General features: G+C 39.6%; 1 protein-coding gene across 1 annotated transcript in view; it reads left to right on the top strand.

Moving 5' to 3' along the window:
* Nucleotides 1-25,379, top strand: part of CNTNAP2 (contactin associated protein-like 2) — a 1,798,324-nt gene that overhangs the window by 1,499,536 nt on the left and 273,409 nt on the right. The gene's annotated exons all lie outside the window — the stretch shown is intronic.

The following is a 25,379-nucleotide window of genomic DNA, read 5'->3' as shown; positions in this document are numbered from 1 at the left end:
GGAGCCCTGAAACTGTGACAGCTCTTGAAGTCTCCCTGTTCTTGGAAAACACACCTTCAGTTTTAGATTTGGAGAAAGAGCAATCACAATAGTTTGACAACTGGGAGAAAAGTATATATTTCCTTTCATATTTCTCCAAATCTCAATCGTATTTTGTACATAGTTTCCATTTTTCATTATTAAAATGTTGTTATTTTCAGGCAGCCCTGGAGAAGGACTGTGCTCTGTAAAGATTTGGATCTCCTTTTGGGCAATACACTCAATTATTCTAGGAGATGTTAATTTGAGTGGGTTTTCATCGTTCCATCTATTATGTTTGTAAATTTTCCTTTTTGATTATTCTAGTCAGGTAATGGTGAGCTCAGCGAAGTAAACACATGTACAACTCCAAAGTTCTATGCTTAATGTCAGTTATAAATTTCACCAAGGAGCTAGAAAAGCAGCTATAATAACGAATATTCTAATTAGTCTTAGAGGCATTAAGCTGCAGAAAATATGGAAATTTTTTTTCTCTTGCAGAGTTTGCTAATTGCCCCCAACAATAGGTATGAATCTCTCTTGTTATACTTGCGGAAAATATATGGGTTTGACTTCCATCTGGGACACTCTAGAGAAATAAAGGAAGTTGCATAAGATTTTTAATGTTGTGTACAGCTAGAGAGAACAGTTATGTGGCTGCTGAAATGAAAATACATAATAATATTCTCTCTACATACACACTCTGAAAACACGTTGGGGTTAATGGAGATACTGTTCCCACTCTACAGTTGATGGTCTCCATAAATGTCAGCACAGCATCTATACCATATTTTAATTACAATTTTAAACCTGCAAGTGTAATACCTTGACTTTACAGTAATCTTAGGGAAAACATATGACCATATTTTATGCCATCAAGTATGAATTTGTAGAATAATTTTTGAGCATCTAGTGATGTGAAGACTATACAACTGTTTGCTGATAAAAGTTGAGGAGTTGTATTGGTGACCAAAATATGAAAATAAGACCAATTATCTGCAACTGATTCCCAAGGGGTATTTGTACTACTGCTTTATGTTTGGCAGAATTGTGGTAGAGAGGAAGAGGAAGAAAGTCTAAGTGTTTGAAATTATTTTTACATCCTAGAATCAAGGCCTTCTTAACCCTCAGAGGACAGACACCTGGTGAATTGCGTGTGCCGGGGAACAGCATCTTCCAGGTTCTAGTCTAGGGCTTGGCGTTTGTCTGCGTTGCTTCCCAGCTGCTGTAGCCCAGCCCAATTAGCAAGTCCTGCTGGTCCCTCCGGAGTTTATCCTCTTTCGACCTCTCTAATTTGAATTATTCTGTGTCATCAACAAAGATTTGACAGTTGGGCCTCAGTGAAATCAGAAACTAGAATTGCAATTAGAGCTTCTTAATCATTGTGCATATCGTGTTGTTGCATGGGGAAAATATTGGAATCTAATTAGAAGAAAGGGGAATTGCCACTGTGCTTAATACGCCGTTATTTTTTCTTTTAAAATATAGAGTTAAAGAAAAGTTTTGCTTGTCTTTAATAGTTGCATTTATCTACCGATGGGGACTACTCAATATACATGATGTGGAAATTCAATGTCAAGAAATAATGAAGAAAATGTCATTAGTGAGAATTAGAGGATTAGGACTCCAAGTTTTTTTTAAAAGATATTTTTAGTTTTTCTGGCTCTGGGCCCATTCTTTTATTTGTAAAGTTATGAAAAACATCGTCACTTTGTTAATAATTTTCTTTATCCAACTCTTTTTTTCAGCATGTGGTAAAGCTTATTTTTGTAATTTAATGAATGTTTTTACTTTGTATTTTCATTTATACAAAGTAAAAGCAAACAAAAAGTAAACAATTAAATGGCTTAGGGGTATAACATGATCAGCTATACACAAAATCAAGGGCATGATAAGCCCCACATCTGGAAGAGAAGTTTCATCTGAGTCAGGAGGAATCGGAGGGGATCAGGCGGGTGTACACAGCAGAAAAAGAAAAATTTCACCAGATACTTGTTAGAAATGGCCGGGAAGACTTGGTTCAAGACTATTGTAATGTGGATTGAGAGGACGCAACAGGGGAGAGAGACCGAACTCCACTGGCCACAAGAGGTTGGAGGGTTCTAAGCCCTGAGTTGAGCCAGAGAGTAAGCACTGGAGGATGTGAGGAAAGGTGATCAGGCTCCTAGGCACAGAGCTGGGAGGCAGGGGCCCTATCGTCCTGATGATTCCATCTCAAAGGGATGGGCCCCAGGTCCTTGAGAAAGTCATTCCTGAGCTGCAGAAGATTTACATCTCAAAGAGCAAAGTGAAAGTTTGCGGTTGCAAGTTTTCTAATGTAAATATGCTAAGAAAAGGGAAGTCTGGAAGACACTAAATGTAGTCTAGCTGAGGAGAATACAAGGTCCTCTTGGTCAACAGGAGGCTTCAGAGGTGGTGCTCAGGTCCTATTTTCTGAAGTTAGGTGGCTAAGTCGCCAGTCATTGTATCATTGTATCATGATACCTTATATACTTTATAAATTACCTTTAGTATTTAGTAGAAGCAGAAATAGTATTGAATGTTACTTAACAGAAAGTAAATGAATAGTATGCAACAGAAACAGCAACGGTATGCAACAGTACTTATTGAAAGTATTGATATCATCCAGTAGAAGCAGAAACGGTGACATGCTCTGCCCAGGGGCCGTGGTGTTGCGCCGTGGGATAGCCGTACTGACACATGCTGAGATCGCTTTTCTCGCTGTACTCAGTCTCTCTAAAGTAAAGGGCAATATTTTTACCCTTGATTTACTGATGAGGAGATTCAACTAGAGAGGACATTAATTGTTTCTTCCTAATATCACAATAAACTCTCATTCCCTAAGGCTGTGCGGCTCCCTAGAACTAAATTAGTTACTTAGGGAAGATCATTCAACACTTTCAGGTCTCCAGGGTAACATTGTGGCTTTATTGTTGCAAGCTGACAAATCGCCTCCCATCTGTCTACACTGACTGTGTGACTACAGTGGCAATGCCCTGGATGTTTCCCTAGCGGTCTAAAAGAATTAATGTACCTCCCTAAGCATGGAACTTAATGCTAAGGAGGGGCTCAGTCAATGCAGGAAATCTGTCTAGTAAAGAAGTTTGGGTTGTATAACACCTTGTGCTTCTCTGGCTATGGTCACGGCTCTGTCTGCAGAGACATTGACAGCCCACTTAAGTTTCACTAAAATGTCTTAGTGACATCCACAGGGGCCCTGGGAAACTAACATTTAGAGAAAATAATGGAGTCAGTAGGCACAGGTGGTGTCTCAGACAAAGCTCTGGGTCCTCCATGAAGCTTGACATCACGACGTCAGTATATGTGCAACACTGCGTGTGGTCGGTGAGTGCAAGGGCAGGAGCCAGCCGGAGGGAGCTCCTTGGCTGGAGCCCAGTAAGAGGTGCTAGGAGAATTCATGTCTCCACTTGCTCAGATTTCTCAAGGTCAGAGGAAATCAAGAACAGCCAGCTGAACAAAGATTACAGGAGAAGATACCCTTCTTGGGAGAATGTATCCAAGAGAAGCATGCAAAGCTCCAACATGACACCTCACTTGCAGAACATCTCCAAAAACAAAGAAGTGCTCTGCACCCTCTCTTCTGCTTGCCTGAGAGATTGACAACAGCCAACCCGCAGAAGCAGCAGCACTTGGACATAGCAGAAGAGAGAACCACGAAGGAGCATTCTCTCCACCCACTGATGTAGGGGCTACTACTCAGTGTGAGGGCTTTTCTATGTTGATAATCACTTTGGATTATACTGAGAAATGTCCCCTCATCACAAAACCCCTTCTTTCATGACAAGATCCGATATTTCTGGTCCAAAAGTTTGACCCTTGATTCATTTCATGGCAGGCACAGGGTGGCCCAGTGATGCATGCCAGCAAAGTTCCATGCAGCAGGAGTGGAGGGGACTACTGAATCCCAATGCTTGGTGACCCTCCCATTTACCAAGCTCCCATGGTCTCAGATAATACCCAGTCACAGACCTAGCAATGGCTCATACACCTGAAATACTACACAGTACAGAACTACAAGTGAGGGGATCCTCCTGTCTGTATCTGCCTGCCTGCCAACCTGCCTTCCTCTTCCCTCTCATTGCTTAAAGAATTGTAAAATATTTAATACATCTAAATCTGCATATGTTATAATCAGGTAAAATAAATAGGAAATTCTTCATAGTTTAGAAAGCAGATCTGTTTCCTGTAAACTTTCTTCCTACTTCACCCTCAGTCTCCAAAGAGACATTCTTACCACTGAGATTCTGAGCAAGAAATCATTTAGAGATGTCAATTTCTCAGACTGTTTTAACCTGTTAGATTTTTAAATACATGTGTTGGTTTTAAAAATTAGAATGAAAGCTTAATATGTTTGATTTGTTTTAGTAATGAATTTCCCCATGATTGTGTCAGATTGCATTTTTTGATTGTGTGTGTGTCTGAGTGTGTGTGTGTGTGTGTGTGTGTACATATACACACACAGAGACTGAGTTAAAGGGAGTGGATTGCCCATATCTGTTTAAAACTTCTCCCTCTTAGAAAACTAGCAGCCAAACATATTACCTACCTATCTTTATCCCTCTTTCTACACTGCTGCCAAGCAGGAAACTAGAGAAGTCTTTCATGAAGAAACAGAGAGCCAATGTTATCAAACATTACAGAAAGGTAGTCACCATGATAGGGGAAGAGGAACGAAGAAATTTTTTAAAAAGAAAAGAAAAGAAACACTGAAATAAACAAAGATAAAGCAGGAAACAGAAGAAAAATTCTCTTACATGAGAAGTGCTAACATGTCTGCCCTCATCATTATTAGCAGAGGAGTAGATATAAGATACTCTGGTGTAGATGTGAGAGCTACATCTATTAATATCAGGTTAACCTAGAAATAAAGGGAATGAATGAATCTCACGTGGTAGAATTTTTGATGTTTAATACTCACAGTAGAGGTTAGAAAAGGTTAAGATTTAAAGTAAATTTGGACTTATCCAGTCTAAGGTCCTCATTAGCAGTGCTGTAGTTTGAATGTGTCCCCCAAAGTTCATGTGTTGGAAACCTGATCCCTGATGTGGGGGTGTTGGGAGGGGGGCCTACTGGGAAGTGTTTGGGTCATGGGGGCACGGCCCTCACAAGTGGATTAATGCTGTTATCTGAGAAGTGAGTTCGTGATCGGAAGAGTTTGCCCTCTGTCTTCACCCCCGTGCTCCCTTCTGGCATGTTATGACACAGCAAGAAGGCTCTTGCCAGATGCTGATGTCTTGATTCTGAACTTCCCATCCTCCAGAGCTGTGAGGAAATAAATTCTGTTCTTTACAAATTACCCAGTCTGTGGTATTCTGTTATAACAGCACAAAACATACTAAGATGGAAAATTAGTACCGGAGAGTATGATGTTGCTGTAACAGATACCTGAACATGGGGAAGTGGCTTTGGAACAGAATAGTGGGTAGAGGATGGGAGAACTTGGAGGAATAGGCTTGCAAAAGCTTGTATTGCCATGAACCAAGCATCAAGGGTGACCCTGGTCAGCAAAAGAGAAGAAATGTAGGGAAAGTAGGGAACTTCCTAGACATTACTGAAGTGGCCAAGATCAGAATGTTGGTAGAAATATGGACAATAAAGTCCATTCTGATGCGGTCTTGGATGGAAATGAGGAATATCCTATTGGAAACTGGAGTAAAGGCCATTCCTGCTCTAAATTGGCAAAGAACTTGGCTGAATTGTGTGCACACCCTGCGGCATTGTGGAAGGCAGCATTTAAAAGTGATGGACCAGGGTATATGGTGGAAGAAGTTTATAAGCAACATATTGAAGGAGCTGTATGATTACTTTTAACTGCACATAGTAAGATTTAAGAGGAGATGAATGATTTAAAAATAGAATTTATAATTAAAAGGGAAGCAGAGCAGAAAGATCTGAAAAATTTGTGGCCGGGCCTTGTAAAAAATGCAAGGGTAAGGCCAAGTGACCCAGCCCATCGATAAAGGGATTAGTATGGCTACAAAGAAGCCAGGTGCTGTTGATCAAGACAGTAGGAGAATGATCCTAAAGGAATTTTGGAGATATTTGAGGGTTACAGACCCTCCCATCACAGACCCAGAGCTCTGGGAGGGCAGACTTTCTTCTGGGGGGTGGGGTCCCAGGGCACCGTCCATGGGTGCTAGAGACTCTGTTTAGAAGTCATTTCTACTTATGTTACACTACTGTAAACTACGAACAGAGGTCATGGTGCAAAGTAGAAGTACAGGATGCACGACCGAAACTCCCAGGGTCGGCTAGGGACTCTGCTCCCTGCGTTCCAGCACAGTGCTCCTCAGCCACCCCAGGTGTGGCTTAAGTGAGCCCAGGTGCAGCTCATGCTGGTGCTTCAGAGGGTACAGGGGTAAGCCTTGGTGGCATCCCTGTGGCGCTAATTCTGCAGGTGCACAGAATCCATTAGCTATGTGGCCATGGTGACTTCCACCTAGACTTCAAAGGATGTTCAGGACAGCCTCAGGGCCCAGGCCGAAAACTGCCATAGAGGAGAAGCCACCACAGAGAGTTCTCGCTAGGGCCGTGGCTGGTGGAGCCACGGGGGTGGGTGTTCCTGGCTCCAGACTCATCTCTGTGCTGTCTTTACACAACAGCCACCCAAAGGTGGGGACGGGGCGAAGAGCCAAGGGTGCTTAGAACCCAACATTTGTATCGCCCTCTGCAGCTTCAGCAGCTCTCGTGCACACGTCACCTCCAGTGGCCATATACGAGGACCCTTACCTTCTCTCTCTCTCCTGGGAGAATTTGAGAGTTGCCAAAGCCACCGGACAGAAGCCAAAAGATCACTTTCATTTCTGACATGTTTCCACACAAACCAATTCAGAACATCTCACTGCAGTGGCTGCTTCCTGAATGACTAAGCAGAGGCTTTATTAGGAAGGAGTCTCTGTTCTTTCTACTAAAGCAGCTTTGTTCCCTGGGCGTAAACAAAACTCTCCCTTCTCTCTCTAAATTGGCCAGAGAGCCAACCTTGTATAAATAAGGACTTCTTAGCTTTGGCTTCGGATGCTGGCTCTTTCTCTTGAGGTTGCACCTACTTAAAATTCACTTGTTGCTCTTTAAATTCACATCTAGCTTAAGGCAAACATTTGAATTTCTAAAATGAAACCATGTGCCCAAAATAAGCTTAGGGAAAAAAAATAAGTCAAATAAATGGGAAATTCTCCAAACTAAGCAAAAGCATTAAAATGATAATGCTTTAACTTTCTGAACTAACCTGAAAATAATCTATGCTCAAGATAAGCTCACAACTGCAGAGATTCTCTCTTTTATAAAGCCTTAAAGAAAAAGCAGAAAATTAACCCAGACGAAAACTTCATTATTTGTCATTTTCATTCCCAGGATCCCCCCCTCAGATATTCAGACTTAACTGCTCTGGAAAAGAGGCCCAAGTTCCTGGGTGCTTCTAATGTGCATCTGGGACTTTGAAGCACATGAAGGATGTTCAGATAGGCGTTGGCCACGTGCCTCTGCTTTCTGCTTGTCCACCCCACACTCTGCATTTTCCCTACAGTAGACACACATGTGCACACTCACACACACCCCACATTTCATTCAATCAAAGAGTTGAATTTTGACTTTGTGCAAGGAACCATGACTGCAAACACAAAGAAGAAAATTCTTCCTAACCCCAAGAAGCTCCCAGTCTAGATGTGGACAACATGAAGCATGGAAATGGGAGCAACTTTTGGGGGAAAATGGAAAGCAAGCAAATTCTTTTTTAAAAAGTGATAATTTCCAGTTTCCTCACAGTTCTGCTCTTTCTTTGCACTGCCATCAGGTACTGGACTAGCTCATGTAATGTGTGTAAGATGGACATCAAAAAGGAAAGCATAGCTAACAGTTTCAGTCGTGTATCCTATACTTCTACTTTCCACCATGACTTCTGTTCACAGTTTATAGAAGTATAACATAAGTAGAAACGATTCCTAAATAAACAAAGCTTCTATGAAGCATTGTATGACTCTGCAGCTCTGCAGGCCTGTCTTACTACCTATCTGAAAACAAGATTGACACTACTGTGGTTATCCTCGAGTTGGAAGGGACATTCGTACTTATTTAGCCAACTACTGTGCATAATGTCTTGCAGAGAAGGTGAGCCCACAATTGCAATTAACAAGGAACAGCTGACAGAGTGTGACAGCAAGCCCCCAAACCCTTAATGGAAAAGCTTAGCAGTATGTGCAGACAGATGTGGCCAGAGAGGAGAGACTGAGCTTTGACAGGGCACCAAATCGAAGACACGAAAAGCTCTGGGGGACCCCAAACATGGAGCCCTTGTGGAGTGGAGGCAGGCAAGAGGAACAGAGAACCAGGACACCAACCCTAGATTAATCTGGGACTCCCCTTTGCTGCTGCTACCCAACAAGGGGCAATATAGAGGGTAAAACATTTTTCCTAAAAGGTAATATTTTCTCTGATCATTCCTATTTTCCTCTTTGCATCAGATTGTAATTCCTCAAAGTCCATGCAAATGTGCAACTCAGTCTACATTATGAGAAATCTCAGAACACAAACTGTGTTTAGAGAAGAAATATCATTAGTATAGTTTCAGATAATTCCTTTTACATTATCTCAAATTTAAAATAATCACACCTTAGCAAGCATCTATTGAGCACTTTAAACCCGTTATTATGGTAGGCACCAAAGTTAAAAAAGGCGAATGAGATAAAACCCCTATTAAATACATACAATTACAAATTATTTTTGAAAATCTGGACATAACTCGAGAAGCCCTCTGTGCAGACCTTCTGGAGCGAGCTGCAGTCTGTCATTATTCATAAATGTGTTCATGTAGTAAACCTTTGTCAAGCCAAGTGCCCGGTGCTGTGCGTAGGCTGGAAATGTTGAAAGGTCAGCTCAAGTTACAAAAGGCCACGATGCAGCATAGCTGCTGCCTATTATTTTGCCTGATTTCTTCTATTTTTTTCACTTGTGGTTAAAAAAAAATACAACACAAAATTTACTGTCGTCTTAACCATTTTTAAGTGCACAGTTCAGAGTGTTAAGTACAGTCGTATCGTTGTGCAACCGACCTCTACAACTTTTCCGTCTTACAAAACTGAAACTCTGTACCCATTAAACAACAGCCCGTGTGTGAGTATCCGAAGTGGTTGTGTGCATAGAAGCAGAAAGCAGCGGGTGCCAGGGCTGGGGCAGGGGAAACACGGAGTTGTTGCCTGATCTCTTGTTAAATCTCAGTCCTCCCGTGGCTTCCGGTTCCAAGCGTGTTGACCTCATGGCCCCTTTTCACCACCCTGAAGGATAGGCCCAGCTCCGGTTCTGGAAGTGCTGTCTCCTACCTGACTCTAAACGTGCCAGGTCCTACCTGCGCCCAGGTTCTGCTAACTTGGATCTTCCTTTTTGTTCTCCTTTTTCCTCTCTGTTTTATGCCCACTTGTAACTTCTCTGCCAAACGTACTTGTTTTCTGCTTTTCGCGGGCCCCAGACCACACCACCTGCTGGGTACTCAGTACTCACACCTGGCCCAGCCAACCACCAACTACATACCCACTTTTCTCCCCAAATTAAAAGCCATAGTCAGTATGTTTTGAAACATGCTTAAAACCCCACCTACACATTCCAGGAAGCAGGGAGCAATGAATGAATTTAAACCAAGAACAATCTCAAAAATGTTGTGGTTCCCTATGCAATATGTGAGGATGTTTTGGTCTCCAGCACGCTGCTGTTCATACAGCAGACAAATGTTCTACGGACTATTATGGAGAATTACGTACACATTTAAATGCTCTCTAGACAATTCTAAATATCAGCTTCAATGCAAGACTTTACCTACAGAAGCATTTATGGTTTGACGCTACATCTCTGACATTTTGACATGATACATATTCCATCAGCCTGATACCCTGCCACCTCCCTATGAGTCACAGTGTCACTAACTCACAATTAAACATGTTGCTCAACTACTTTACAGCCCTCACAAAGCACAAGAAAGCTGTTTGACAATTACCCCCAGGAAGGCAAATAATCAGCATACCTCCGATTCCTTTATTACTAACCATTATAAAATCATGTGCTGTGATAAATGTATGTAACAAAGACATCGATTTGTACAAGACTCCCCAGGAAGCAAATGCATATAACTGATAGAAGAAACCCACGGGCGGGGAAGGGGCTCTCCGTTTTCCTTTGTGTTTCTCTTTGCTCGTGGCTGCTCCTTGCGTGGCCTGGGCTTTCAGCTGTCAAGTTAAAGCTTTGATCACTGAGTTATGGAAAAATCATTGCCCATTGCCTTAACTACAGTAATAACGGATGTCTTACAAAGGGTAAGAATCATTTTTTTTTCCTGCTCTGTAGTTAAAAGACTGGTTTTAACCTGAACGGTTCTATTTCTCTCCCTATTTTTGCCTTTCTTCCTGTTTATGTGCTGGTTAGGCAAATAAGTAGGCACCTGGCCTGCACAAATATGTGCTTGGGGAAGTCTTTAGCATTTTTGTTTTGCTTTTCGTTGCTGCATGCCTTTGAGACCACTGTGCCAATTACTTTCCTTACTTAAAATATCTTATGTAACCTTGCTTTACCAGTATACTTTTGACTAGGCCAAATACTTATTTTGGAGTCCCAAGGATGATTTTCTAAATATTTTCATGACCCCTTTTTACGTCTGTACTCAATCGTCCTGACTCTGCCCCTCGTTGCACAAAGAGGTACATTTGACTGTTGAGTAGCACATTTGGCTTTGTAATTCATAAGGTATTTTCCATGTCCAATGTGGTTAAAGATATGTTTCACGTGAGCTTGCAACAAAGACATGAAAATGACCCATGGTAAACTTGTAGTAAAAAATGAAACAAACTAAAAGCATTGGAGGTTGCACAGTAAAAATCAGAAGAGCACAGGCTTTAGTGGATTTGAGTTCAAGTCTAACTTGGCCAACTAATACCTTACTGGTTATGTTACCTGATGTTGTATTTTTTTCTTCTAATTTGATCTTGAGGTCTCTCTCTGGAGAGTTGCTATGAATTCTGGCCCTACCCTGAAGGGGCTCCATGAGATTTGGTCACAGGTGTTTACGGCATGCCATTCACAGGATACGTCTTTGTCCTGGCAGACTGCCTGATGCCTAGGTACCTGACCCATCACCAGATGTCCCTCTCACAGGAAACCTGTTTATACTGGCAGATGCCCTTGTGGCTTGCTATTGCCTGAATGTTTGTATCTCCTCCAAAATTCATAAATTGAAAACCACTCACTAACATGGTGGTATTAAGAAGTGGGGCCTTTGAAAGATGATTGGTCAGAAGGGCAGAGCATCGTGAATGGGATTATTGCCCTTATAAGAGAGGCCCAACGGAGCTTGTTCATTTCTTCTGCCATGTGAAGACACAGCTATAAAGTGCCATCTGTGAAGCAGAGGGTGAGCCCTCAGCAGACACCAAATCTGCTGAGGTCATGATCTTGGACTTCCCAGCCTCCAGAACTGTGAGCAGTGAATTTCTGTTGTTTATGAATTACCCAGTCTAAGGCATTTTGTTATGGCAGCCCAGACAGACTGAGACATGGTTCTTGTCTGCTCTGTGTCCACTTTGTTCTTACCAAGATAGCCACGCGCTAGGCGATCCCTGACTGGGAGGAGAGCTAGGTCTGGGTGTGTCAGTCAGGTGAGAGACAGAGGAGGCAGCACAACAGAACACATGAAATAACAGAAGCGGTGTATTACTCACGGATCCCAGTGGGGGAGGGCAGCATGCCTTGCAGGGCCCACAGGAACGAGGGAGTTGTCTGGGACACACATGCTGAACTGGCAGGTGGGCAGCAAATGAGAGAGCAAGGGACCTGTGGGCCGCAGCCTTTATTGGGGTCTGGGGCATTACCTGTGCAGGTTTCCTGCAGAGAGTTCTAATTGGTGGGTTTACAGCAAGCAGGCACCTGTCCTGTGGAGTCTCACTATGACACAGAGGTGGTCACTGCCATCTATCTGTGCAGTCCATGTGGGGGCGGGGGAGGAGTGTGTGGGGTGAGTCAAGTAGGTTGTCTCTAACTGTCCCATAGGGAGGCGGTCCCTGGGAGATGGTCGTATAAGATAGATATCTGGACTGACCACCTTGAAGAACTAGGAGGAGGCAGAAAACTAGAAACTGTGCCAAGGGTCACTAAGCCCTGCCTCTAGTATGAGGAAGTCCAACTTATACTCAAAATAGATGCCACAACAACATAAAATTATAAAAATTCGCTACACCTCAGGCAAGGAAACTTAGATTTAGTATTCTAAGTTATAAAAATTAGAGCTAAATAGTAGCTAAGTCAATTTAGGCTGCTATAGGAAAAAACCATAGACTAGATGACTTATAAACAAGGAAAATTTATTTCTCACAGTTCTAGCTACTGGAAGTCTGAGATCAGGGTGCATGCATGGTCAGGTTCTGATGGGGCCCCTCTTCTGGGTTGCAGACTGCCAGCTATTCACTGTAGCCTCACACATGGAAAGAGAGTGAGGGAGCGCTCTGGATTCTCTTTCATAAGGGCCCTAATCCCATTCGTAAGGACTCTACCCTCAGGACCCAACTGCCTCCCAAAGGCCTCGCCTCCTAACACCGTCACATTGGGAGTTAGGATTTCATTGTGTGACCTTATGGGTAACAAACCCTAAGTCGATAACAGTAGCCAAAATTTGAGTGTGGCACTATGGCACTATGCTAAGTGCTTTGTAGATATTAACTACTTTGATTCTCACAACACTCCTACAAGGTAGGTATAATTCTTATGGACGTTTTACAGAAAGAGGAAATGAAGCCACAGAGTCATTAAGCAATGGTTTTGAAGACACGCAGTAAGTGGTAGGACCAGTGTTTTGAACCTAAGCTGTTTGTCTCCAGAGTCTCTGGTTTAACCATCTGGCAAAATTCCCTAAGAAAGCTACCTTGCAATTAAATGAGGTAGTACATGACAGTCCATCTCACGTGCCTGGCAAATTGTAGATATTCATAAGAGTAAATTTCCTACTTAAAAGGGATAATAGCAGTAATTACTCTATAAGAATAATGTTCTTTATATCATTCAATATATATTCAAAAGGTATTAACAAATGTGTAGAAATATGATCAAAAACAGTAAAAAGATATGCCTGATTGAACCACAAGATTCATATTGTGGAAAAGGGGAAACAGTTGTAGAAGGATTTGTATTTTATTTTTAGATAGGAATTTTCTGGATTTCTATCAATTGAAAATATTCATTTGCATGATATATTTCCTTAGCCATATCCAGAATTACTTTTGGTTCTCAGTGTTCCAGCTATACTGCATGTCTTTTGCTCCTTCTCAAGAAATGGGAATGTAAACTTGTACGACCACTACAGAAAACAGTATGGGGGCTCCTAAGAAATTAAAAGTAGAATTTTCATATGATACGGCAATCCTTCTTCCGGTATACAGTTATGCTTTGCTTTACGAGGGGGATATGTTCTGAGAAATGTGTCGCTAGGCAATTTTGTCATTGTGTGAACGTCATAGAGTGTGCTTATCCAAACCTAGATGGCATAGCCTACTACACACCTAGGCTCTCCAGTAGGATTTGCTGTTGCTGGTTTTGAAGATGCACATTATCTTGCTCCAAGGCTACAAAGCTGTCTAACATGTTACTGTACTGAATCCTGTAGGAATTCGTAACACAGTCGTGAGTATTTGTGTGTCTAAATATGTCTAAACATAGAAAAAGTGATGCATTGTACTATTTATTACTTTACGATGGCTACAACATCACTAGGCAATAACAAATTTTTAGCTCCATAATAATCTTATGGGACCACCATCATATATGTGGTCCATCATTGACCACAACATCACTATGTGGCGTATGACTCTATATCCGAAGGAAATGAAATCAGTATACTAAAGAGACATATGCACTCCCATGTTTATTGCAGCACTATTCACAATAGCCAAGATATGGAAACAACCCAAGTGCCCATGGACAGATGAAATGATGAAGAAATTGTGGCATGTGTGTGTGCGTGTGTGTATGTATACATACATGCACGCACACAATGGATTACTACTCAGCCTTAAGAAACAAGGGAATCCATGCTATTTGTGACAACATGGATGAACCTGGAGGACATTATGCTAAGTGAACCAAGCCAAACACAGAAAGAAAAATACTCACTTACATGTGGAATCTAAGAAAGTTGAGCCCATAGAAGCCCATAGAAGCAGAGAGTAGAATGACGGTTACTAGGAGAAGGGTTGGGGAGGGGAAATAGGGAGATATTGGTCAAAGGATACAAAATTTCAGTTTCGTACAATGTGTAAATGTACAGTACAGGGACTATTGTTAAAAATACTATATAGTATGCTTGAAATTTCCTAAAAGAGTAGATCTTAGGTGTCCTCACCACACACACAAAATGGTAACTATGTGAAGACATGGATATATTAGTTAGTTTGACTGTAATAATCAGTTCACTATGTGTATGTATATGAAAACATTGCACTGTACACCTTAAACATACACAACTTCAATTAAAAATGTTTTTAAAAAGTATGTTGGATGGGCAAGTAAGTAAGAGGAATGGTACTATTATAGAGGTAACTGCTCTAATTTATTAAAGCTAATAACTGGAGGCCTTAATGCTTAATACTTATTAGTAATCAATTACTTTCGAGTCACATCACCATCAATCATGCCAATGTGTCACTTCACCAGCCCCCTGGAGCTGGGAGCACCGGGAAGAAAAGGCCAATAGGGTAACCCCTCCCCCTATGTGCTGGGCAGGAGGGGTAAGCAAGGCCTGGACCAAGGGAGCAACAGTGGCTCAGAAAGAAAAGGAAATGATCCAAGAAACACGTTAAAGAATGAATAAATTTCCATAAATATTTATTGAGTGGTTAGCTTGCTTAAGAAACCATAATAAACACTGCAGGGACTGCAAGGAACAGGAAATAAAACAATGACACAATCATACACATAGCAGTGATGCCAGGCCAGTCATATCAAATGATCCAAGAGGTGGACAGTCGATATGTTATAGGGGGTCAGAAGGAAAACAGATATTTCTTGCAAAGTGGTAAAATATGTTTGATAGTTCTGCCCTCATAAAATTAGCAACTGAGAGAAGAATGATTTTTATTAATGACAATGATGTCATGTTGGAAATAGTTTATGTGCAAAAATATGTAAGTAATTATATAGTAAATTATGATCAAAATTAGATATTGGATTAGCGGACAAGACCTTTTTTCTCCTCTAATTCTCTCCTTCAATATTATTACCCAAACATAGTACCTGGTTCTTAATTAACCATATGGAGGGCAAAATACGCTTTACTACTGAGCAATTATAGTACTGTACATTACATATATGTATATGTGTGTATATGTAATGTTTATGTATATATAATTTCTGTATATACATATATAGTGTATGGTTTATATATATATAAACGATATATCTTATAGCTAATTATGTGTAGATAGACAATTTATAGGTTGCAGAATCTTTAGTTATTACATTCACCTTGGTATAGTTTCATATACTATTCTAATTTCTCATTCATCTCTGTTTCAACTTTGACCCTGGTTAAAGTAACATAGTTAGTTCTTAACACAGTTCTATGTGCTCTCCTAGTTGGACTTTTGACTGTTCCTCTCTGGCCACCTGACACCCCAAGCTAGAGTAGGTGGCTCCATCATTGCCTAAAATTCAAGTTTTTAAAACTCCGATAATTTGGTCTCTAAAAGCCATCCCGCCCAAGAACATATTTCAACAACAAAACTTCTTTTGACTCTTATTTTAAATGTCTTCCCTTTCTCCTTTCTTCTTTTCTATATAATTTCTTTTTTATTTGCTAAGAATCTTGGTGGAGAGCTTTCTGCTGGACAACTTTCAGAACCAACATACTTTTTTCTTTTCTGATTTTTATTTACAAATGCAGATTTATAATTATGAAGCATTGCATTTATGATGTTTCTTAGCCAAAGTAAAAAGATATGCCTGATTGAACCACAAGATTCATCATCACATGCTTTAACATTAATAGATTTTAATTAACTAGTATTTATAAATTTGAATGAAAATGCAGAAAAATATTTATTCTAATAATATAATTTCTCTGGAATAGTTCTATAATCTGTATTAATGTAGGCCAACTTCTTCTGTTTCAAATTGAATATCCAAACATAGAAAAATATGTTCAATTTTACATTCATGAAACTCCATAGTCTGTTCTAAAAGAATATGTAGTATTTTTCATCTTGGGAATACAAAAGGCTTTACAAAATGATTGTACTAATCTTCCGACATAAGTAGTGTACTACCGATTCTTTGCCTAGAATAGCTGTTATCCTTGGCACTTGTGAATTGAGAGTAGACCTAAATGATGCTTCTCCTTGGGGTATACCCTCCGCGTTCCTACCTCCCATGAAACCAGGCTATTTCTCTCAGAATCGTCTTTTCTTTTGATTCTTCAGTGCATGCTACATGATAACTATTTGCCATGACTTATAGTCGATTCTCATTATTCACAGCAGTTATGTTTTGTAAAGCCATTGCAAGCACTGAACTCCTAGGGGAAATAACAGGGTTTGGTTCCTGCAAGTCTCTGGTCACAATATATTCATCAACCTATCAATACATAACCCATAACCTTGTTTTATATGTGTTTCTGTTTTAAGATACCTTACTTAATATATATTTTTGACTCATTAACATTGAACTTATGGCCAACAGTACAATAACTCATGCCTAAACAAAGCTTATCTAACGCACATATTTTCTCCGTAAGGCACATCACAGCTTTCTTGCACTTAGGAACTCTGGTCGGCCCTCAGCACTATGCTTAGGGGCCATTTTAAACAGTGATATCCCAATAAAAACACAAAAAGTATCAATAAATGGACCGTGAAAAAAACACTTGTTTACTGCATGAGCTGAAACAAGAAGGCAGAGCATCACCCTGTTCTACCTCAGCAGGGAAAATGGGTGTTGTATGACTCAAATTTTTTAACATTCTGCATATACACATGTCCTCATATGACCATAAAAGCACTGCAAGTAAAAATTTGGGATTACGAATAAATTTTAGCAAGTAGGTGAGTTCACAAACATAGAATCCACAAATAATGAGGATTGACTATTTTACCTTTTAGACAAAAATAAAAAACCACATTTCAACTTGGGATCAGTGGTAGATGGCAACTGGCATTTATTGAGCACCTGCCGTGAGCAGGGCGCCATACTTTTAGAAACACATTGGCCAGGGACGCGGTCAACTCAAGAACTGTATCACTGTCACCCAGCTGCATTGAGCTGTGTCATTCGGATTCTGGGGACTTGTGTTTCATGAGAATTATATCTTTAATAAATGTTCAATTTTAAAATGAAAAGCTCTTCTATCCCCATCACAACCCCATCTCCTCCGTCCTCCCTCCCTTTAGTGAACCCTCTGTGGGAAGGAGATGTGTAAGTCTTTGACATTTCTTCATGGAATTCAGCCCAATAGTGGGGAGGATGGGTGAGCATCAGTGTCAGCCTGAGAGTGAGTGGGGAATCCATGGAGCTGGGGTGTGTGGAGGGACTATCACTAACTGAGAAGCCTGGGTTCTCTGGGATCAAGGATTGCGTTAATACAAACGGAGCCCAGAGGTAGAGGGGGATTTGAGTGTATCACCCGAAATAGGCAGATAGGAGGATGCTAGGTCCAGGTAGCCTGGGAGTCAAGAACCATGAGCAGTAGGTGAGCTACAACATTGGAAGCAAAGCTTGGGCAATGGCTGGAGCTGGAGCTGCTGCCCAGGGCGGGTTTCACAGGCTCTCTTTGATGTGAGTCTTAGCACTAGCCTGGTTACATGGCCAGGACCTAAGACATAAAATCTCCCTTATATGTTCTTGAGAGAACAAGTCTAACCTACCAGGAAAGTACAACTATAAAAAAGAGTTTAAGTCAATAATACCATCATGTGATGATACTCTAAAGCTAACTTATTACATTTTTCATCTTTTGAATTTTCAAACTTAAGTAACTTACGGAGAAAGAGAAAAATTATTATGGAGTCTCAGTGTTGACCTAAATAACCTTATAATATCAATTAGATCTGTACAAAAACAATTCTAGATATACATTCCTTTAGCTAATAGATTTGTAATATTTTTTCATGTTTTGTGATGTATACATTTGGATATAAAGAAAATTACAAAACCAAGAAAATTAAAACTAGTCATATGAATTTAATGAGATAGACTATATACAGTCATGCACATACGATGATGTTTTGGTTAGCAGTGGACCACATGCACAGCAGTGGCACTATAAGATTGCAGGGAGCTGAAAATTTCCTATTGCCTAGTGACATTACAGCCATCGTAACGTAGCACAATGCATTACTGACGTGTTTGTGGCGATGATGGTGTAAACAAATCTGCTGTGCTGTTGATTGTATACAAGTACAGCACACACAATAATGTACAGTATATAATACTTGATAAGGATAATAAATAACTGTTACTGGTTTATGTATTTACTATACTGTACTTTTGATCATTAGAATGTATTCCTTCTACTTAGTAAAAAATTTAACTATAAAACAGCCCGAGGCAGATCCTTGAGGAGGTACATCAAAAGAAGGCATCGTTATCATAGGAAATGGCAGCTCCATGCATGTTGTTGGCCCTGAAGACCTTCCAGTGGGACAAGGTACAAAAATGGGAGACAGTGATATTGATGATCCTGACCCTGTGTAGGCCCAGGCTAATGGGTGTGTTTGTGTCTTAGTTTTTAGGGAAAAAGTTTATAAAAAATTTTAAAACTAGAAAAAAGCTTATAGCATAAGCATATAAAGAAAGAATATATTTTTGTACAACTATAAAATTGCTTCTATTTTAAGCTATGTTATTACAAAAGAGTCAAAAAGTTTAAAAAATTAAAAAGTTTACATTAAAACGTTACAGTAAGCTAAGGTTAACTTATTATCAAAGAAAGTAAAATATTTTTTAGAAATTCAATGTAGCTAACTGTACAGCGTTTATAAAGTGTACAGCAATATCGAGTAACGCCCTAGGCCTTCACATTCTCTCACTGACTCACCCAGAGCAACTCTAGTCCTGCAGGCTCTGTTCACGGTAATGCCCTATAAGGATGTACCATTTTTTTTTTTTATCTCTTACACTGTATTTTTACTGTACCTTTTCTAAGTTCAGATACATTTAGATACACAAATACTTACCATCGTGTTACAGTTGCCTGCAGTATTCAGTACAGTAACATGCTGTACAGGTGTGTAGCCTCGGAGTAATAGGCTGTACCATGTCGTCTAGGTGTGCGGTCTAGGCTGTGCTATCTAGGTTTGTGTTTAAGTATGTTTAATGATGTTTGCACAATGACAAAATCACCTAACGATGCATGTCTCAGAACATATCCCTGTCATTCAATGACACATGGCTGCCTTAGTAAACTAAATCGCCACATTCAATGAGAGCCATTGCAGCGCAGCTTGTTTTGAATTCACTTTGCCTACACAACTGTGCGTTTGTGATAACTCAATTGTGCCACTACTTTTTGCTAATCAAACTACTACTGAACCTTCACTCATAGAGAGGGCTTTGGTGTGATTTGCTTTCAGTGGGTCAAATGTCATTTCCATATTAAATTGGCCTATGTTCTTTTCTCAATAAGTGACCACATTAAAGTAGTAACACTTGGCACCAAATACCAACAAAAATGAAAGCACTTATGTCCCAGCTGAACTTGGTTGTTAAGTAGCATCCAGAGAGGCACAATATGTTTTCTTTCTTTTTTAAAAAAGATTGCCACTGAAATGAAAACACAAACTGTCCCAGCTGATGTTCAAGAGAACTGCAAAGCTATCATAATTAAAACAGTATGTCACTAGTGCAAGAATAGGCAGAAGGACCACTGGGACAGCCTGTGGCTGAAATTTCAATCCAGGCTCCATAACTAATATCATATACTAACAAGAATATTAGTCTTATCAAGTATAGTTCTCTGATTTAAAGTCTACAACATATTAAAAAGTTAATTGTAGATGCTGAGATGAAGATATTAGATGTAAATACAACAAATACGAGGAAAATAAAAAGTGACAATTTGTTAAAAAGGGCAAGGACAGAATCCTCAGAAACAGACATTGCACTCAGACACTTATCACTAGTACATTAAGGAATGAAAGTTCAAACAATGAACTTCTCACTGGAAAACTTGAACCTATGTTAAGAACTTTTTGTTAAGGCTTTGATTATATTTTAAAATTTCTATTTTTAAAAATCATACAGTTTGCATTTGAATAATTGTCTGACACTGAAAGAATTTTTACCCTGGAATACACTCTACAAATAGTACCTGGTAGAGGTAAACTTTGTTTTATGGAAAACTTCTTATTTCTGAGCAATGCAAGATAAATAAAGTAGGAATTATTTCAATTAGAAAATATTATTAACAATCCCTTTATACCCCCAATGTACTACTAAAGGCAGCACATTTTAAAATTCCATTTAATCACTTCATTTTTTTCCAAAATTTTCCTCACATTGACTAAGGCAGAATTTAGCCTCTTCTACTTCAAAAATAAAGTATTTTCTGACAATGTTCATTGCCAAGTTTCTCATCAATCAAATGTAGAACATCTTTTTTGAGGGCTTTTCATTCTTTCCCCAAACATATCCCAATTTTATGAGACCAAGTGTAAATATCTCCCCATCATGCGCCACGGGAAGAATCTCAGTTCTGTTTAGAATGTGTGAGAGACACAGGAGGAGGAAAAAGTAACGTCTTGAGGGAGGTGAGGAACATCTGTTAATATTTTTAGAGTGGAGGAATCTCTATACGGACGGCTTCCCAGCAGCTCTGCCATTTAGCATCATTGGCAACTCTCCTAAAAGGAAGAGAGTTATGTTAACATCCTTTCTGAAGGTATGAATTGCGGATTTTGATTCTTTTCCTATAAATACTCACCTTGTGAAAACTCCTCTGCAATCTGCACTGTCAATAAGTTTTATAAATGCTATATACAAGTCTTTAATTCACCACTGCCTGCTTGAGGCTTATTTATTTTTTGAAAAAGAGAAGCTGGAGAAGTCATTTGAAAATTCATGAGTAGTTCGCTCTTCAAGGTTGTGGTGTGCTCCTGGAGTAGCTGTAAAAATTGCCCGTGAGACTGTACCATGGACCCTGCTCTTCCTAACAAACGGCTCTGCTTACTCCTTATCCGAATAGAGTATTAGCTAATCGAATAAGCAATTATCTTTCTTTCCTGATGGCAATCACGTGTTGCGTCTTCCCCTGCCCCACTTCACACACATTGATTGTCACAGCCCGCTTTGTAATTGTTTTTCAGGATTTCCTCTTATCCCCCTCCCACCCTCACCCCTGAGTTCAGAAAATAATAAACACTTTAAATCTCCAAGGAATGGAGTCCTTCCATGAGTTAGGCTAAAGTCTGTCATACCGCCTTCCTATATTAATGATAGCTCATCTGCTATGTCTCTAGAGCAGGGCTTGGCAACCTTTTTCTGTAAAGGGCCAGACTGTAAGTAGCTCAGGCTTTTAGAGCCATTTGGTGTCTGTCATAATTGCTCGATTCTGCCATTGTATTGTGAAAGCGGACATAGACACTATCTGTAAAAGGATGGGCATAACTGCGTTCCAATAAAACCTTTTTATAGGCACAAAAATTTGAATTTCATGTAAATTATATGTGTCGTGAAATAGTATTATTTTTTAAGATCTCTTCCGCATTTAAAAAGGCAAAAGCAATTCTTAGCCTGTGGGCCGGCCATACACAAACAGGCAGCAGGCTACCCTTGGCCATGGGACAGTTTGCCAACCCAATACCTAGGGGATTAGCAGGATGTTTGATACAGGGATTCTCACAATATTATTGCTGTATCTCACTAGTGACACTTCAGGCCAGATAATTCTTTGTTGTGGGGGGGACTGTCTTTTGCATTTTAGGGTGTTTCACATGACCACTGGCCTCTACACACTAGATGCCATTCATACTTCCCTTCCCCCAGTCGTGACAACTAGGACATCTCCAGACATTGATAAATGTCCCTTGGGGACAAAATTGCCCCCACTTGAGAACCTCTGGTCTAATACACTGGAAGTTTGGAGGACACCACATGAACTATGAGCTGATGGGCTGTGTAGTACTGGGGAGCTTCGTGCCTCACCTGAGAGATGTCCACAGGATGGTCCTGCTCCTAATATGGAAAAGACAATATGGTAGTCCTGCCCTCATCCATGGTCTTGCTTCCTGCAGTTTCAGTGACCAGAGGTCAACCATGGTCCAAAATTATTAAATGGAAAATTCCAGAAATAAACAATTCATAAGTTTGAAATTGTGCATTGTTCTGAGTAGTGCGATGAAATCTCACTCCATCCCACCTAGGATGCAAATTATCCCTTTGCCTAGGGTGTCCATATTGTAGACGCTACCCGCCCATGATTCACTTAGTAGCAGTCTTGGTTATGAAATTAACTTTAGTTGTCTCGCAGTGCTTGTGTCTAAGGACACTTATTTTACTTTTATTATAGTATATTGTTATAATTGTTCTATTTTATTATTAGTTATTGCTAATATCTTACTGCGATAATTTATAAGTTGAACTTTATCATAGGTGTATACATCAGAAAAAAACAATACATTTGACCCTTGAACAACGTGGGTTTGAACTGTGTTTGAACTTTGCAGGTCTACTTGCACAGGGAGTTTTTCAATAAATACAGTTAGGTCCTCCATAAGGGCAGATTCCACATGTGCAACCAAATGTGGATCAAAAACACAGTATTCACAGTATACAAAACCCACGTATTCAGAGGGCTGACTCTTTTGTATTCTCAGGTTCTGCGTGACCAACTTTGGGACTTGAGTGTGAGTGGATTTTGGTATCCGAGGGCAGTCCTGGAACCAAGTCCCCGTGGATACCAAGGAACAACTGTAAATATAGAGTTCAGTACTTTCTGAGATTTCAGGCTTGTGCTGGGGCTCTTGTAATGTATTACCCACAAATGAGCAGGGAACTACTGTACTACTTCCAAGTTAATAACCATTAAGGAAATCCCAGACTTAAGGCAACTCATTATTCTAACTTGCATAGTGGTACTAGAGTGTTTTTGCAAAAATATCTATTTTGGATTTAGGAGTCAGTATTTCTCCTCCCCCACCCACTCCCCACCACCTCTGTTTCTTTCTATTAATATATTCCTTTCCCTTTTTTTAATTTCCACCTCCTCACACTCAAACCGTACAATATGGCTCTGGACTATGAGAATAAAGCTGATATTTGATTAAAATATTTAATTTACTTGGCCAGAATACCTGAATGGTGAGGTGGAAGCCATGGGATACACAGTTGATATTAAGAACCTAAATTTCTATAAAATTAATTTATAGAAATCTTCCCATAAATTTCCCTTCTCTCCAAGCTTCCTTATAATGTGAAAATTGTGAGAAGCCTACTCTTAGTTTTTAGATAGTTATTTAGGTCAGGGACACATAGTAGATGATATTCTGCCATGATGGCACAAAAGCAGAGAGACATTCTTATTTTTCTCTACCCTTCCTCATCCCCAGCTTTAAATTATTGACATAAATATACTGCTACTTCTCACTTTAGAATATAATTTTACTATTTTTTACAATTCACCAAAGGAAGTTTTTCTGAGAGTTACAAAAAGCTCTCCTATAGAATGCCAGATTATGTATTCTAAAGAATATTTCTCCTTCTAACTCTTTCATACCAAAACTATGAATATTTTTGCCTTAACTTTTTGCAAAGTCCTCTGGATATTTAATTATTTGATGTCTCAATATAAGAAAAAATTAATAATACTTCTTTTGCCTAAAATACATGGTTTCTGGTGAGTAAAAGACAACTTGCTCTGCTGAAATAAAGTTACTTTACTCAAGTCTCTCAAAGAGTGAGACAGTCCTGTAGATACATCTGAACAGTTCACTTTTAGATATAGGTGATAGGGAGGGGGTGGAGGGGGTGGGTAAATTCACACCTAATGGGTACAGTCTGCACTGTCTGGGGGATGGGCACGATTGAGGCTCTGACTCGGGCAGCGCAAAGGCAATATACGTAACCAAAGTGTTTGTACCCCTGTAATATTCTGAAATTAAAAAATTCATCTAAAAAACAGATACAGGTGATAAAAAATGGAGCCTCAACAACAACATAAAATTATCACTTTTTAAGAGACAGAATGTGTTTTGAAAAGGAATCTGAATTTTTGCCTCTGGCTGCCATAATTGATGGGACAAGTCTTGCCTTCTCTGAACGTCAGTTTTTCAATCCCAAGAGTAAAGGGGTTGGACTGTGTAATTTCCAAAATCTGTTGAGTCTATGACCTGGTTATAGGTTGTGAAGCAATCGTACAGTAGTATCATTATACTCCAGGGCTGTTCAAATATTGGTATCAAAGTGGTGCCAGAAATTCTGAATCAAATGTTTGGAAGAGTTTGGTGATAAACTGAAAGTAGCCTGTATGTCTTTTTCCCTGAGAGCTGGATCCCATGGACTGTAAATGTTGACTCTTCCCACTTTGGGAAACACTGGGAAAACTCAAATAAACAAATTCAAAATGCCCGATCAGAGTCTTTCACAGGCCAGAATTTTACATTGTTTAAAATCTTTCTTTTCTTCAGATATAAAATTACATGCCCAAGACTACATGAAAATAGTACAGTTACACATTTTGACTGAATTATCTCATCAACAAAAGATCACCTGGCTAATTGCATCTCACTAAAATTGGCCTAAATTAAAAAACAAACAAATGAGTGCCTTATCTAAGTATTTAAATTTATGTTACATACATATAAGGTCCCAATTAGTTGATATACACTGTTATTTATTTAAAAATAAAATTCAACAAGCTTTAGATGATTTTTACTGATCTTGTTTTTCTTATAAGTTTTACTGCCAAAATAAATTCCTTCTCATACAAAGTCTGAGATTATACCATAGCGTTAGTACAGTTGGATTCAATTATAACAAACTTTAATAGCATATGGTTTCAGTTATACAAAAGATCAAAAAAAGTGCCTAAAAACATAATCATTGATCTTTTTTTACTTGCATTAATCTTTCTGTCCTTCATGTCATCCAATGTAAAATCATACTTTTAAATACTTACAAAGGAGCTCAGGAAATTTCACCCCAAAATATGACTCCTTGGGTATAAAGAGTATTTTGAATTAAAGGCCCTTAGAGATCAACAGGCCTTGGAAGGGGCTTTCCCTCTTTCTTCATAAAAAACCAACCCATGAAAAAGAACAATCAACTTCCCTTCCCTTCCCTTCTCTGTTATCTCAATATTTTATAGGAAAGAAGATCAAGAATGCAGCTAGACC

Source organism: Propithecus coquereli, unplaced genomic scaffold (genome assembly GCF_000956105.1).
Source record: "Propithecus coquereli isolate 6110/MARCELLA unplaced genomic scaffold, Pcoq_1.0 Scaffold75, whole genome shotgun sequence".
Lineage (NCBI taxonomy): Eukaryota > Metazoa > Chordata > Mammalia > Primates > Indriidae > Propithecus > Propithecus coquereli.
Note: the sequence above shows the minus strand (reverse complement) of the source record. Positions and strands in the feature narration are given on the sequence as shown.